This window comes from Capsicum annuum, chromosome 1 (assembly GCF_002878395.1).
Source record: "Capsicum annuum cultivar UCD-10X-F1 chromosome 1, UCD10Xv1.1, whole genome shotgun sequence".
In the NCBI taxonomy this organism is placed as follows: Eukaryota; Viridiplantae; Streptophyta; class Magnoliopsida; order Solanales; family Solanaceae; genus Capsicum; species Capsicum annuum.
The window spans coordinates 231,324,269-231,337,676 of NC_061111.1; the positions used below are offsets into that span (position 1 = coordinate 231,324,269).

At 35.3% G+C, this 13,408-nt stretch overlaps 1 pseudogene; it reads left to right on the plus strand.

Annotated features, from left to right (window-relative positions):
- Positions 1 to 1,734: 1,734 nt before the first annotated feature.
- LOC107874308 lies at positions 1,735 to 12,903 on the plus strand (annotated as a pseudogene).
- Positions 12,904 to 13,408: the final 505 nt, after the last annotated feature.

The window sequence follows — 13,408 nt, forward strand, 5'->3', positions numbered from 1 at the left end:
TCCCTACAGGTCATGACTATTTGGGCAAAACTAAGTCTCATAGCATATGTGTACATAATTGTGTTGATTCTGTGGATGTTTATAGTATGATTGATACTCTTGATGGTTATGTGGCTTGGTTGTGAGCACTGTTTGACCTGTTATTGTTGCATTGTTGATTCATTGAATTTTTGGTTATGTGATGGTGTCTATCCACTTGTTATTTGATTTATGTTGTGTGCATGCTATTAAGTTGAGTTAGACTAAGATACATACAAGTACATAGTGGTTTGTACTGATACTACCCTGTACTCTTCTTTTGCTAAGTACAGAAAGTGTTTCAGAGGCTAAGACACGACCTCACCTATAGAGTTTGATAGGTGATCTTGATCCAAGGGTGAGCGCTCCGTCTCCAGGCTGCCATGGGTTATCTTATTTGTTCTTGTCCATCTTTTGGGCAATGAAACATTTTTTATTTACTTTATTTTTAGATATCTCTTTAGACATGACCTTTGTTAGTAGTTCTTGTACGGTGACTTCGGGTTTTGTGGATTTTAGTAGGTAGTTTGTTGACTTTTGCATTAATAATGATTAGTCCTGGATTATTGTTATTATGTTAATTTTATGATAATATCATCTTAATATTGACTAAGTGATTGGGTAATAATTTGATTTAGATGGTTCTCCCATAGGAAAATTATTGTGGGTGCCACTCATGGCCTTTTGGGTCGTGACAAAGTTGGTATCAGAGCCAAGTTTCGTCGATCTCGTCATACAAGAACATGTCTAGTAGAGTCTTGCGGAATAGTACGGAGACGTCTATACTTTTCTTTAAGAGGCTATAGGACACTAGGAAAATTTAAATTCTTCTTTCTTATGTGCTATTACTTGATTTTGATTAGTATCTGACGATTCCAATTGGTATTTGACTTCTTTCACTCTTTTATCACAGATGGTAAAAACTTAAAAGAATGGGGCAAGAGTTGAGGTGCCTGAATCGGCTGCTGAGGCTGTAGTTCGGGGTAGAGTCCAGGCAAGAGGGGGATGAGGTGGAGAAAGAAAATCAACCCTCTCCAGGGGCAGAGCTTAGGCTGTGAGACCTGCTAGGGAGAGGCCAATATCTCCTCCCTCACATAAGGATTTGCTTGAGGTAGCAGAGGACGGATCTATACCAGTACAGAATAAATGAGTGTCGGTTCATGATGGGGTCACACCAGTTCAGGGAGGTGCAGCTCCGATTCAGATGTCTTTCGCTGTGATTCAACAGGTTCTGAGTTTTTTAAGTGGTTTGGCAGTATCAGGGACTATGCCCGCAACACTCATAGTCCAGCATGAGATGCAGCACACTGCTATTATAGCTCCTCGAATGGAAGAAGTGTCAGGATTAGATATTTTCCAAGACAAGTAGTGGGTCCGGTGATGACCAGAGATGAGCATGAGTTGTTTTGTAATTTTATCAAGATGAAGCCTTCTGTTTTTCATAGAACTGAGTTTGAGGATGCCTACGATTTTATTATTGACTATCATGAGAGGCTTCAAAAGATGGGTATAGTTGATAGGTATGTTATTGAACTGGTTACTTTTTAGTTTCAGGGGGATGCTAAGATGTGGTGGAGGGCTTATGTTGAGCGTAGGGATATAGGTTTGCCTCTATTGACTTGGACATAATTTTACTCAATTTTTCTAGAAAAGTACGTGCCTTATTCTTTGAGAGATAGAAAAAAAGATGAGTTTGCTAATCTTAAGAAGAAGAACATGTTAGTTGCGTCCCATGAGGCCAAATTTCATTTATTATCTCGATATGCATCTCACTTGCTGAAAATTGAGGAGGAGAAGATCCGTCTTTTTGTGAAGGGGTTGCATACAGGTCCGCAGATTTCTACTCTTCAGATGACATCTTCAGGTAGATCTTTCCAGGTGATGGTTGATTTTGTCAAGAAGGTGGAGGGCTTAAGGTAAAAGGGGTATGCCAAGGCAGCAAAAAAGATGGCCCACAGAGGAGATAATTTTAGTGGTTCTTATTCTAGAGGTTAGAGTTCACATGGATACCTGCCCGCCCCATTTTAACAGCGATGCAGGTATCTGTTGGGGGTCCTTCAGGAGCTAGCCAGCCATTTTAAACTTTGGTGGTTACCTAGATTCATCTTCATCAGCTCAGCGGCCTACCTTGGATTATTTATGTTATGAGTGTGGCGGAGTTCATCACATCAGGAGGTTTTGTCCTAATATGAGGCAGTTTGGTTAGTCTATCCAGCAGTAGGCTCCTAGAGCTTTAGTTTCAGCAGGTAGAGGAGGTGGTGGTAATGGAAGAGGTCGTCCATAGGGCAATTGTAGTGGTCATTAGATAGGTAGGGGTGGTAATTATCCCCATCGAGGTGGTTTTCATCTTGGCAGAGGTGACATTCAGACTAGTGGTAGGGCCCATATCTATGCCTTTCCAGGCAGGCCCAAGATAGAGGCATCAGATGCTATTATTATAGGTACTATTCTTGTCTGTGACCCGATGACCACTGTATTATTTGATCCTGGCTCTACTTTTTCATATGTATTTGCTAATTTTATTGTGGGATTGGACATGGTGTGTGATTTGCTTGACTTTCTGATTCACTTGTCTACTCTTCTTGGTGATTTTATTATTGTTGATAGGGTTTATTGTTCTTGCTCTGTTATGTTTATGGGATATCAAACTTGGATAGATTTAGTGATTCTAGACATGGTAGATTTTGACATAATTTTGGGTATGATTCGGTTGTCTCCGTATCATGCTATATTAGATTGTCATGCTAAGACAGCGACTGTGGCTGTGCCAAGAATGGATAGACTTGAGTGAAAGGGTGATTATAGTCCTGCTCTAATGAAACTTATTTTCTTTCTTCGTGCAAAGAGGTTAAATGATAGGGGTTGTTTGGCCTTCCTAGTACATCTTTGGGACACTTTTGCAGAAGTCCCATTTGTTGAGTCAGTTTTTATGGTGTGTGAGTTCCAAAAGGTTTCTCCTGCAGATTTTTTGGCATGCCACCAGACCGTGACATTGATTTCTATATTGATCTAGGGCCAGGTACTCGTCTTATTTCTAGTCCTCCCTATAGGATGGCTCCGACTGAGTTGAGAGAGTTAAAGGCTCAGTTGCAGTATTTGTTGAGCAATGGTTTTATCCATCCGAGTGCCTCTCCATGGGGTGCTTCTGTCTTGTTTGTGAAAAAGAAGGATGGTAGTCTTCGTATGAGTATAAACTACATGCAGTTGAACAAAGTTACAATCTATAATAAGTATCCATTGCCACGTGTCGATGATTTATTTGACCAGTTGCAAGGTGCATTCATATTTTCTAAGATTGATTTGAGGCCGAGTATCAACAACTTAAGATTCGGTCTGGCGATATTCCTAAGACTACATTTCGAACCATGTATGGGCACTATGAGTTTCTTGTGATGTCTTTTGGGATGACTAATGCCCCAGTTGCTTTTATGAGTTTGATGAATGGGATATTTAAACCCTACTTGTATTTTTTCATAATTGTATTTATTGATAATATTCTGGTTTATTCTAAGAGTAAAGAGGAACATGAGAATCATTTAAGGATTGTTTTGGGTTTGTTAAAAGATAAAAATCTTTATGCAAAGTTTTCTAAGTGTGAGTTCTAGTTGGATTCTATATCTTTTCGGGGCATGTGGTTTAGAAGGAAGGGGTAATGATAGATCCGCAGAAGATTGAAGAGATTAAGAATTGGGCTAAGCCTTCTTCACTGTCAGAGGTTCGTAGTTTTGTAGGTTTAGCAGTTATTATCTCAGGTTTGTGAAAGGGTTTGCTTCTATTGCTACTCATATGATGTGGTTGACTCAGAAGGATGTACCGTTTATTTGGTCTGATGAGTGTGAGGAGATCTTTCAAAAGCTCAAGACCTTATTGACTACCGACTTATTCTTTCCTTGCCGGTAGAGGGTAAGGATTTTATTATTTATTTTGATGCCTCATATTATGGTTTAGGTGCTGTGTTGATGTAGGAAAGAAATGTTATTGCTTATGATTCGAGCCAATTGAAGCCTAATGAGAAGAATGATCCCACTCATGATTTGGAGTTAGCTGCCGTGGTTTTTGCTCTTAAGATATGAAGGCATTACTTGTATGGGTTTCATTGTGAAGTGTTCACTGATCACCTCAGTTTACAATATGTGTTCACACAACGGGATTTATATTTTAGACAGCATAGATGGATGGAGTTGTTTAAAGATTATGATATCACCATTCTCTACCATCCGGGAAAGGCTAATGTGGTCGTTGATGCATTGAACAAGAAGTAGCAAGTATGGGTAGTTAGACTTATTTGAATGCTCGTAGGTATATGTTGGCTAGAGAAATTTAGACTCTAGCTAACAAGTTTATTCGAATTTCGGTGACTGAAAGAGGAGGAATTTTAGCCAGTATTGAGGCAAGGTCCGCATTTCTTGATCAAATCAAGGCTAAGCAAATTGAAGATGCTAAGTTGAGCAAGATTCGTGATAAGGTTTTGCAGGGTGAGCCTAAAGAGGAAATTCTTGATGGTGAAGGTGAGTTGCGGATTAACAGGTGAGTTTGTGTACCCTGTGTTGATAATTCGATTCCTACTATTCTAGCTGAGGCTCATTGTTTGAAGTGTTCTATATATCATGGTGCAACCAAGATGTACTGTGATTTGAGGCAACATTACTGGTGGGGTCAAATGAAGTGTGACATAGTTGATTTTGTTGACAAATGTCAAAGTTTCCTGCATATAAAGTACGAGCATCAGAAGCCTGGTAGTACTCTTCAAATGATGCCCATTCCTAAATAGAAATGGGAGAGAATAGCTATGGATTTTGTTATTGGTCTTCCCAAGACTTTGGAAAAGTATAATTCTATATGGGTTATTATCGATAGGTTGACTAAGTCTACACATTTTATTCCAGTTCAGGTGACTTATAATGTAGAAAAGTTGGCCAAGATTTATCTTTAGGAGATTGTTCGGTTGCATGGGGTACCAATTTCTATTATCTCGGATAGGGGTGCTCAATTTACCTCTATCTTTTGGAAGAAGTTGTATAAGGAGTTGGGTACTAGGGTGGACCTTATCACTACTAAAAAAATCTCTAAAAAGAGACCTAAAAAAGAGACCTCATAAGGTCTCTTTTTATGAAAAAGAGACTTCAAAAGCAACCTCAATGGATGATCTCTAAAACATTGGTTGCCTTTTCAAAGAGACCTTATGAGGTCGCTTGAAAGTAACCTCATGAGGTCACTAGGTTATTTTTTGAATTTTTCACAAAGAAACCTCATGAGGTCTCTAAATTATTTTTTATAATAATAATTATTTTATTAAAGGAGACCTCATAAGGTCTCTATTTTTTTTAAAAAAAATTAAAAGACACCTCATCAGGTCACTATTATTTCTTTACTTTTTATCATAAATGGTTTATTTAAAACATAAGAGACCTCTTGCAATCTCTTGTTTGAGTGCCTAAAAATGAAATTGTGAAAAAGAGACCTCCTGAGGTTGCTTTTGTTCATTTGCTGAAAAATAAAAATGCAAAATAATGACCTCATGAGATCTCTTTTCTGCAAAAAAAAAATGACTACAAGAATAGCTAGCTACCTACTAGTTTAATTAAATTTAATAATATATACAATCTAATCAACTAACTTGAGCTTCAAGAGCTCCTACCAATCAATCAAACTACAACAAACATGAATACTAAATATCATCCAGTGAACTCTAAAATAAAATCAACTTTAAAGTACCTTGAAATTGAATGAAAAAACATAGAAGTCAAGTTATTCATACAATACTATTTATTAGACTAATTCAAAGTTTTCATGCGTTAAAAACACTTAATAATTCAAATAAACCAACATAAAGTACATAAGTTAGATTATCTCACACAACACTCAACTTTAACAATGCGCCGATGCATTGTCCATATAATAATCCTCATCATTTTCGTCACTACTGGGCTCCACAGCCACATCTCTAGCTTTCTTGATAATCTCGCTCATTAAACCTCAAATCGGTCGCCCAATGGTCAATTAACTTTTGTCAATTTTTAGGAAGAATCCATCTAGGCCTCTTGTTATTTGCACGAGCTTTTGAAAACAACCCAAAAAGTATGCGCGCAGCTTTTAACCTGAAGTTTGTAGTAATCTGACGTTGATGTTCATGTTCTGGACACTAAAAACACTTTCTCTGTAATGACATGATAAATGAAGGTAAATTAATTTTCCGCTACAGCAAAACAATATGAACGATTATCAAATTAATTGATTGTAAAATATTATTTATGTAAGAGTTTAACCCTTTTTTCTTTGACAATTAGTACTGTTATGTAAAGCTTAACCCTACATTGTCTGTTAATTTATCCATCTCATAAGCAAAAACTTTCTTTAGCCTTTTGCTAATTAGTATTCAATATTGATACTCAACAAACTTACAATGTCCAAAGCTCAAGACTCACAGGAAGCTGAACAACAAATTCATCAAAGTCGAAACAGATAAAAACTTCAACCTGACGAGAATCCTATTCAATCAAATTCATTCAACTTAAAACAACTTACAATCTAAATCCTAAGGTAAGAAACTAGGGTAAAATTCCCCAGGAACAGAGCTAATTTAGTCCATATGTAGTGCTCTCCATTGAATGCAGTCATTTGTGGAATCTAGCTAGAGAGTAAGAAACCTAATTTCCTAGTCCTTTGTAGTTCATTAAGGCATATTAGAACATATTACCGCAAGAACTGGAGCAATAAGGTAGATTTCTAGTCAGTTAGATATTTATTCTACTGCAACGTATAAATCTCTCTGTTTACTGGACTAATTAAGATGATAGATGCACTATTGAGAATTTCTATTGAAATATAATTTACCTCTATACAGAGAAGCAAGCATTAAATTTATGGAGTTGTACAACAAAAAGAGATGATGGAATCTGGATGGATGAAGTGGTAGGCTTTCAAGCCTACTCACCTTCTGAGATTTTGTATTTTGAGATATCTGGGATCACGCTTGCTTCTGAACATAGTGATATTACTCAAGATATCAGAAGACAGAATGATGATGCCATAAGTCATGGATGTTTAGCTATTAATCAAGGTACATATGATGATATTTTCCATACATGTATCGTTCTCTTATTTATTTCCACTCAAAACTTCATAATAACTAGCTTCCATGATGACATCTTTCGATCGCGTTAACCATGAATATAATATTTCTTCATTATTCTCTTCGTGTAATCTTTTTCTTCAACGTGAGTCTTTGCACATTATTTATATTTATTTCTGTGATGGCTAAACTCTGTTGCTTTGCTTTTTTTCTTTCCTTAAGATGAGGGTCTTGTAACACCCCACATTTCGGGCTAGAATGAAAATCATCATTTCTATGCGTAGATGATCCAAAAGCTATAAATCCTAGGCAAATTTGGCATGCTAATCAATTATGTAGTATGAGAACCTGTTTGAGCATGAATTGAGATCATAGAGGTCCCCTAACTCAAGGACAAGTTGAAAGCTTTCCTATCGTTTGAGTTTGAGTGAGTGTTGAAACTTGGGTCAACTTCAATCGATCATAACTCTTTGTATATAACGAATTAGAGGGTCTACTATATATCAAATGAAATATCTTCAAATTATCTTTCCATCTATACCAATTTTTCCAAAATACGATACCCAAGCAAAAAGTTATGGCCATTTTCATGACTGAGATAGTAACATTGTGCGATTAGCGTGCGACGCATGCTCTGTCGCATGCACCCAATTTTCAGGTCCTGTTTTAGCATTTTTAAGGGTAAAAGTGATATTTTTCACCCCATATTCAGCCATAACACGGGATTAAATCCCCCAAACACCAAAATAAGGTCATTCTCTCTCAAAATCACCAAGAACACTTCTTAGGGTTTCAACCCAAAGATCAAAATATCTTAAGATTTCACCGTGGGTTTTCAATAATTCTCTGAGATTTGGAATCCCCAATACGAGGGCTACAAGAAGCACCCATCAATTGTTCGAATAGCATCCCTAAAGTACAAGTTCATTCAAGAGTCATAAATTAAGGTACGTGGGGTTTTTCTAAAATTTCATGGGCAAAGAAACCATCTTTAATTCATGCTAATGGTTTAGAAATCATGATTTTTAAGAAAGGGGTTTTGAATTTATGACTACTAGCATGTTTTAGAAGCCTTGATCAATATTGTTTTGGTCTTTAGGCCTTCCCCCAAATTGATTTGAAACTCTCTATATATATGTATGCATGTGTTTAAGGATAAATATGCAATTAAGAGCATGAATCCTAAAGAATTCCTCTCTTGTTATGATTTTCCTATTTTTTATATGATATGAATTGTGTTTGAAATGTCTTGATTATTGCTATGACTTGAATATGATTTTGAATCCAAAAGAGAGGGTTGTGCATGTTGATAAACGTTGAATACACTTTTAATGAAAGAATTGCATGTTTGTCAAAAATACATGACCACTACATGGTTATTGAAAGAATAAGAATCTTAGCATGGTTTTGATTTGTGCTCTTGGAAAATGAAATTTCCTATACTATTTGCATGCTTGGGTGGTCTGAATTATATTTTAATGAAAGAATCATGCATGGTACAATATGACTCAGAAATAGGACTTGCAAGTCTTGGTGTGACAACACCAACTCAGTTAAAAAACCATAGTAATTCAGAACAGAATAGAGCATATGTTTGAAATCAGATTTTTAGATTATGAATTCTGAAACATGTATGTTTAAAAAAGGTTTAAAAATTAGCTTAAAGAGAGTTAGATGGTTATTCGAAGAAAGTACGAGTTGAAGGACTCTATGCTAGAAATCGTGATTTGCCAACACGAGATTATGGTACCATGCTTTGTGATCTTATGTACCTTGATTCATGTCATCCCAAATTGGGACTATGGTTAGGAACCTTTCTTTGTGATCTTGTGCACTACCATGACATATTGATTTGATTGGGAATTTTGACACCCTACTGTGTGATCTTGCGTGTCCCCCTTATAGATACTCCAATCCTTACGGCAAACTTAGATTGGGGGCTTGGATGCCGAGTCAAGGGTGGATTTCATATAGCCTGTGGAATTACAAATTGTAGGGTGTACCATCTAGCTCAGAAGTAAGACAAAGAGCGGGTCATGGTTTCAATATTGATCTGTTTCTATCAATATATACAAAGTTACCAGTTTAAAAAAATGCAGATTTAAGATCCAAAGACATGGGGATAAAAAGTGTGAAGGAAGAGTACTCGGTGAAAAAGAAACTGCCTCCTTCAACTGATTCTCTTATACTGTATGATGAAACTTCCACCCCACCTCTAAATAATGAAATAAACCTCGACACGAATCAAGGATGAAAGAAATGGACAACTTATGAAAGCTATCTTAAAGTTACCAAAGGATTTCTCTCCCTGTGATCAAGTCATGGCATTTGCAATATCAAAAATTATACAAAAAGCTACATGTTTAAAGGCATTGGTGGACATTGATTTTCATTTGGCTGACAGTTCTTACTGCTGTGAATTTCTGTGTGACGAGTGTTGTCTTTTTTATATAATAAAATCTTTGTACTATTAAGAGTAAATCTATGTTTTGTGTAATGTTTTCTCTCGATCCTTTATTCTCTGCCTAATGAGAAGAAGCAAAAAAGAAAAGAAAGATTCATTTAATCCTCTTTTGTTGTATAGGACTTTATTGTTTGTATTCATATTATTTTTTTTATGAAAAGTTGTCTTTTGAGTGACTTACTAGATGGTATTTTGGCTACAACAACATATCTAATATAGTCTCATAAGTAGGGTGGATGCAGACCTTCTTAACCCTATGTGAGATAAAAAAGTTATTTTCAATATACGCTCGATTATTTTAGTCTTACTATGCAAGACTATCAAAACTCCTTAAAAAGAAACTTTTTTCTATCCATAGATTTGTCATATTTTTAAGTATGTCATATATTTAAACAATTACGGACACACTTGGAAGTACTGAAATAGTATTTTGTGCATTATTCAAAATTTTAACTAATTAAGTGTGTATATATATATATATTATAATATGATAGATCATCCATGGATCAAGGAGGATGGAGAGGCACCAGATAAACCACTTGACAATGCTGTTCCGTATAAGCTCAAAAACTTTAGAGCTATGAACAAGTTCAAGAAAGTTGCTCTTTGGGTAAGTTATAGCGTTAAACTTCTCTTTAACATTGTAGTTTGTCTGTATATTTGTTGGATGCTATGGAGATATGTTGTTATAGAGGACATATAATATAACATAACATGAAAATAGGTTCTAAAGAAACTTGGATATTATTAAAAAATATATACTTCTGCATTTTTCTAGTTAGTGTGAATAAGTATTGTTCTACATCTGGATCAAGCTGAATAGATATTCTAACTGTTAATCTCCAGTGTTGCTTAGTAGGTTCCAAGGATTCATATAGAAACTGCTAACTAGCTAGGTAGAGATTGAGGAATGGTTGATTGATCAATGTACTAATCTGATGGCTTGTGGTTATATTACATAAAGGAAAATACACGTACTTAGGAGTTTTTTGGCACGAGGAATATGGGGTAACTAATCCCACTATACCGTGATAACTTGTTTCTATCCAAATGATCCCTAATTGTATAACTTCTTATAAGCCATATATGAACTTATGCATCTGTCGGTTTAAGGCTGATTATTCTCTGTAATTAGATAGCACACCTCAACCTCATAATTAGGTGTTTTTGAATGAAAAACACGTTGTTTTGATGTGGTTCTCTTTTAGATCTTCGACGTATTTATCATGATTCATTTAAGCTTGTATAAACCTAATATTCATTTTCTTTCCTACTTTAACAAAAATAGACCAGATCACTAGCACACTCAAAAGTGCTTCCAAAAGATAACATCACATATAATTAATTGAAAATTAAAAAAAAATGCTCCTAAATAGCCATTTTGTAGCTTTATGCGGAAATGTAATCAAATTCACAATTCTGAAAATCGCATGAAACCCCCAACTATTCGGAAAGCAATTTAAAAAATCACATAAAAACCCCAACTATTCGATCGAAAATCATAGATTCACAATCTAAACGCAGTTCTAAAACAAGAACAAGAAAGTCGAAAAGCATAGAACAACATTCTCAACTACCCATTTACAATCTTCACATTTTGGAGAAATTAAAGGAGACCCCAAAAATTCATATATTCACATTCTATTCTATACATAAATAGGAAAAATTAGAACTTGCAACCTTACTTGAAATGAAAGAGATGACGGATTTAGAATTTGTACGAGAGATCTTTGAGTTGAGCGTCGAGAGAGGGACCGATTTTGAGAAAGGAGAGTTTTAATCGAGAGAAAGGGCCGAATGGGAGTTTTGAGAGAGCTGCTCTTGGTTTTTTTTTTTACCCTTTTCAACATAATAATAAATACTAATCCCTCCGTCCCAAATTATGTGTCGCCATTTGACCGGACACAATATTTAAGAGATAAGTATTGACTTTGTTAAAGTTATAAAATTACCCTTCTTAAAGAAAGGAGAAATATTATTTAAAATCAAGTGGGACCACTTTTAATTGAAAAAACAAATTAAAGAAAGAGTAATAGTATTTAGAATCAAGTGGGACCACTAAGGGTAAAATTGCAATTGTGTCTTTAAAAAATTACCAAATAAGGAAAGACAACATTCTTTTTGGGACGCACCAAAAAGAAAATGGCAACACATAATTTGAGACAGAAAGAGTATTAAAAAAGAAAATGAATATTTTCATTTCATGCTTCATATAATATTGATAGATAATTATTCTTAATAGTAATAAATATTAATTTATTAAAATAATAGCGACCTCACGAGGTTACAATGTTTAAAATTTTATTAATTCATTTTATATTTTATAATTTATTTTTAAGTAATTTTAATTATTTTGATGCTAACTTTTCCCGCAATTTATTTTCGACCTCTTAAAGTCTCTATTATTATGTGGCAGAAATTTTTTATCGTTTATCAACTTCATGAGGTCTCTTTATTTTGAAACAAATTAAAAAAATAAATTGAGGGTATAAGCAACCTCACGAGGTCTCTTATTTTCAACCTATTTTTGAGGTCTCTTATTTTAGGTTTCTTTTTACTACTTTTTTTTGTAGTATTAGTATAGCTTTTCACCCCAGACCGATGGGCAGTCCGAGAGAACGATTCAGATATTGGAGGATATGATTCGTGCGTATATGATAGATTTTAGAGGTCATTGGGATCAGTTTATACCTTTGGCTAAGTTTGAATATAATAACAATTATCATTCGAGTATTGATATGACGCCGTTTGAGGCTTTGTATAGGAGGAGGTGTAGATTCCCATTGGCTGGTTTGATGCATTTGAGGTGAGACCATGGGGTACTAATCTATTGAGGGACTCATTGGAGAAGGTTAGATTCATTCATGAGAAACTTATAGTGGCTCAAAGTAGGCAAAATGAGTATGAAGATCGGAAAGTTATAGATATGCACTTTATGGAAGGTGAGCAAGTGTTGCTCAAGGTTTCACCCATGAAGGGAGTCATGCATTTTAGGAAGCGAAGTAAGCTCAGTCCTAGATATAGACCGCTTGAGATTCTTCAGTATGTGGGGTCGGTGGCCCATAGATTGACATTACCTCTGAGTTTGTCGCCAGTTCACCTTGTGTTTCATGTATCTATGTAAAAGAAGTTTCATAGTAATGGTAATTACATAATTCATTGAGATTCAGTCTTGTTAGATGAAAATCTCTCTTATGAAGAGGAACCTTTTGCTATTCTTAATAGAGACGGCCGTAAGTTGAGGACTAAGGAGATTGCATCTGTGAAGGTTCAGTAGGAGAATCGTCCTATTGAGGAGGCCACTTGGGAGGTTGAGTCCGCCATGCGAAGTAGATATACACCTCTTTGATAGTTCAGGTACATATTTTCTCTTTATGTTCGAGGACAAACATTTGTTTTAGTGGTGGGTGATGTAACGACCCTGCAAATTATTTTATAAACTTGTCCTTTTTTAACCCACTTTGTAACTTTTAGACATTATTTTATAGTAATGGGCCAAATTAATATTTTCTTAACTCTTGAGACCTATGTATAAGAATAGATTTTGAATAGAAAGAGTTTTCCAAATTTATTAATAATAAGATCTTAAAATTATTAAACAAGAGAGAGACACACAAAAGGCAGTTATATTCTAAGTTCACATAGTGGTTTCCAAAGGGATTGTCGACGGCTTGAAGGTTAGCACCTTAAATTGATGTATTCTTGATTTTATGATTAAAATATTATAGGGGGTGTATTTGAAGTTAAGCAGTGGCCAATTGTTTAGGTAATTGACTGCTTAATGTTAGTAGTGCTACTTTTAAGTTATAGCGTGATGATGACAAAAAATGAGTAGGTAATTATGGTATATTAAG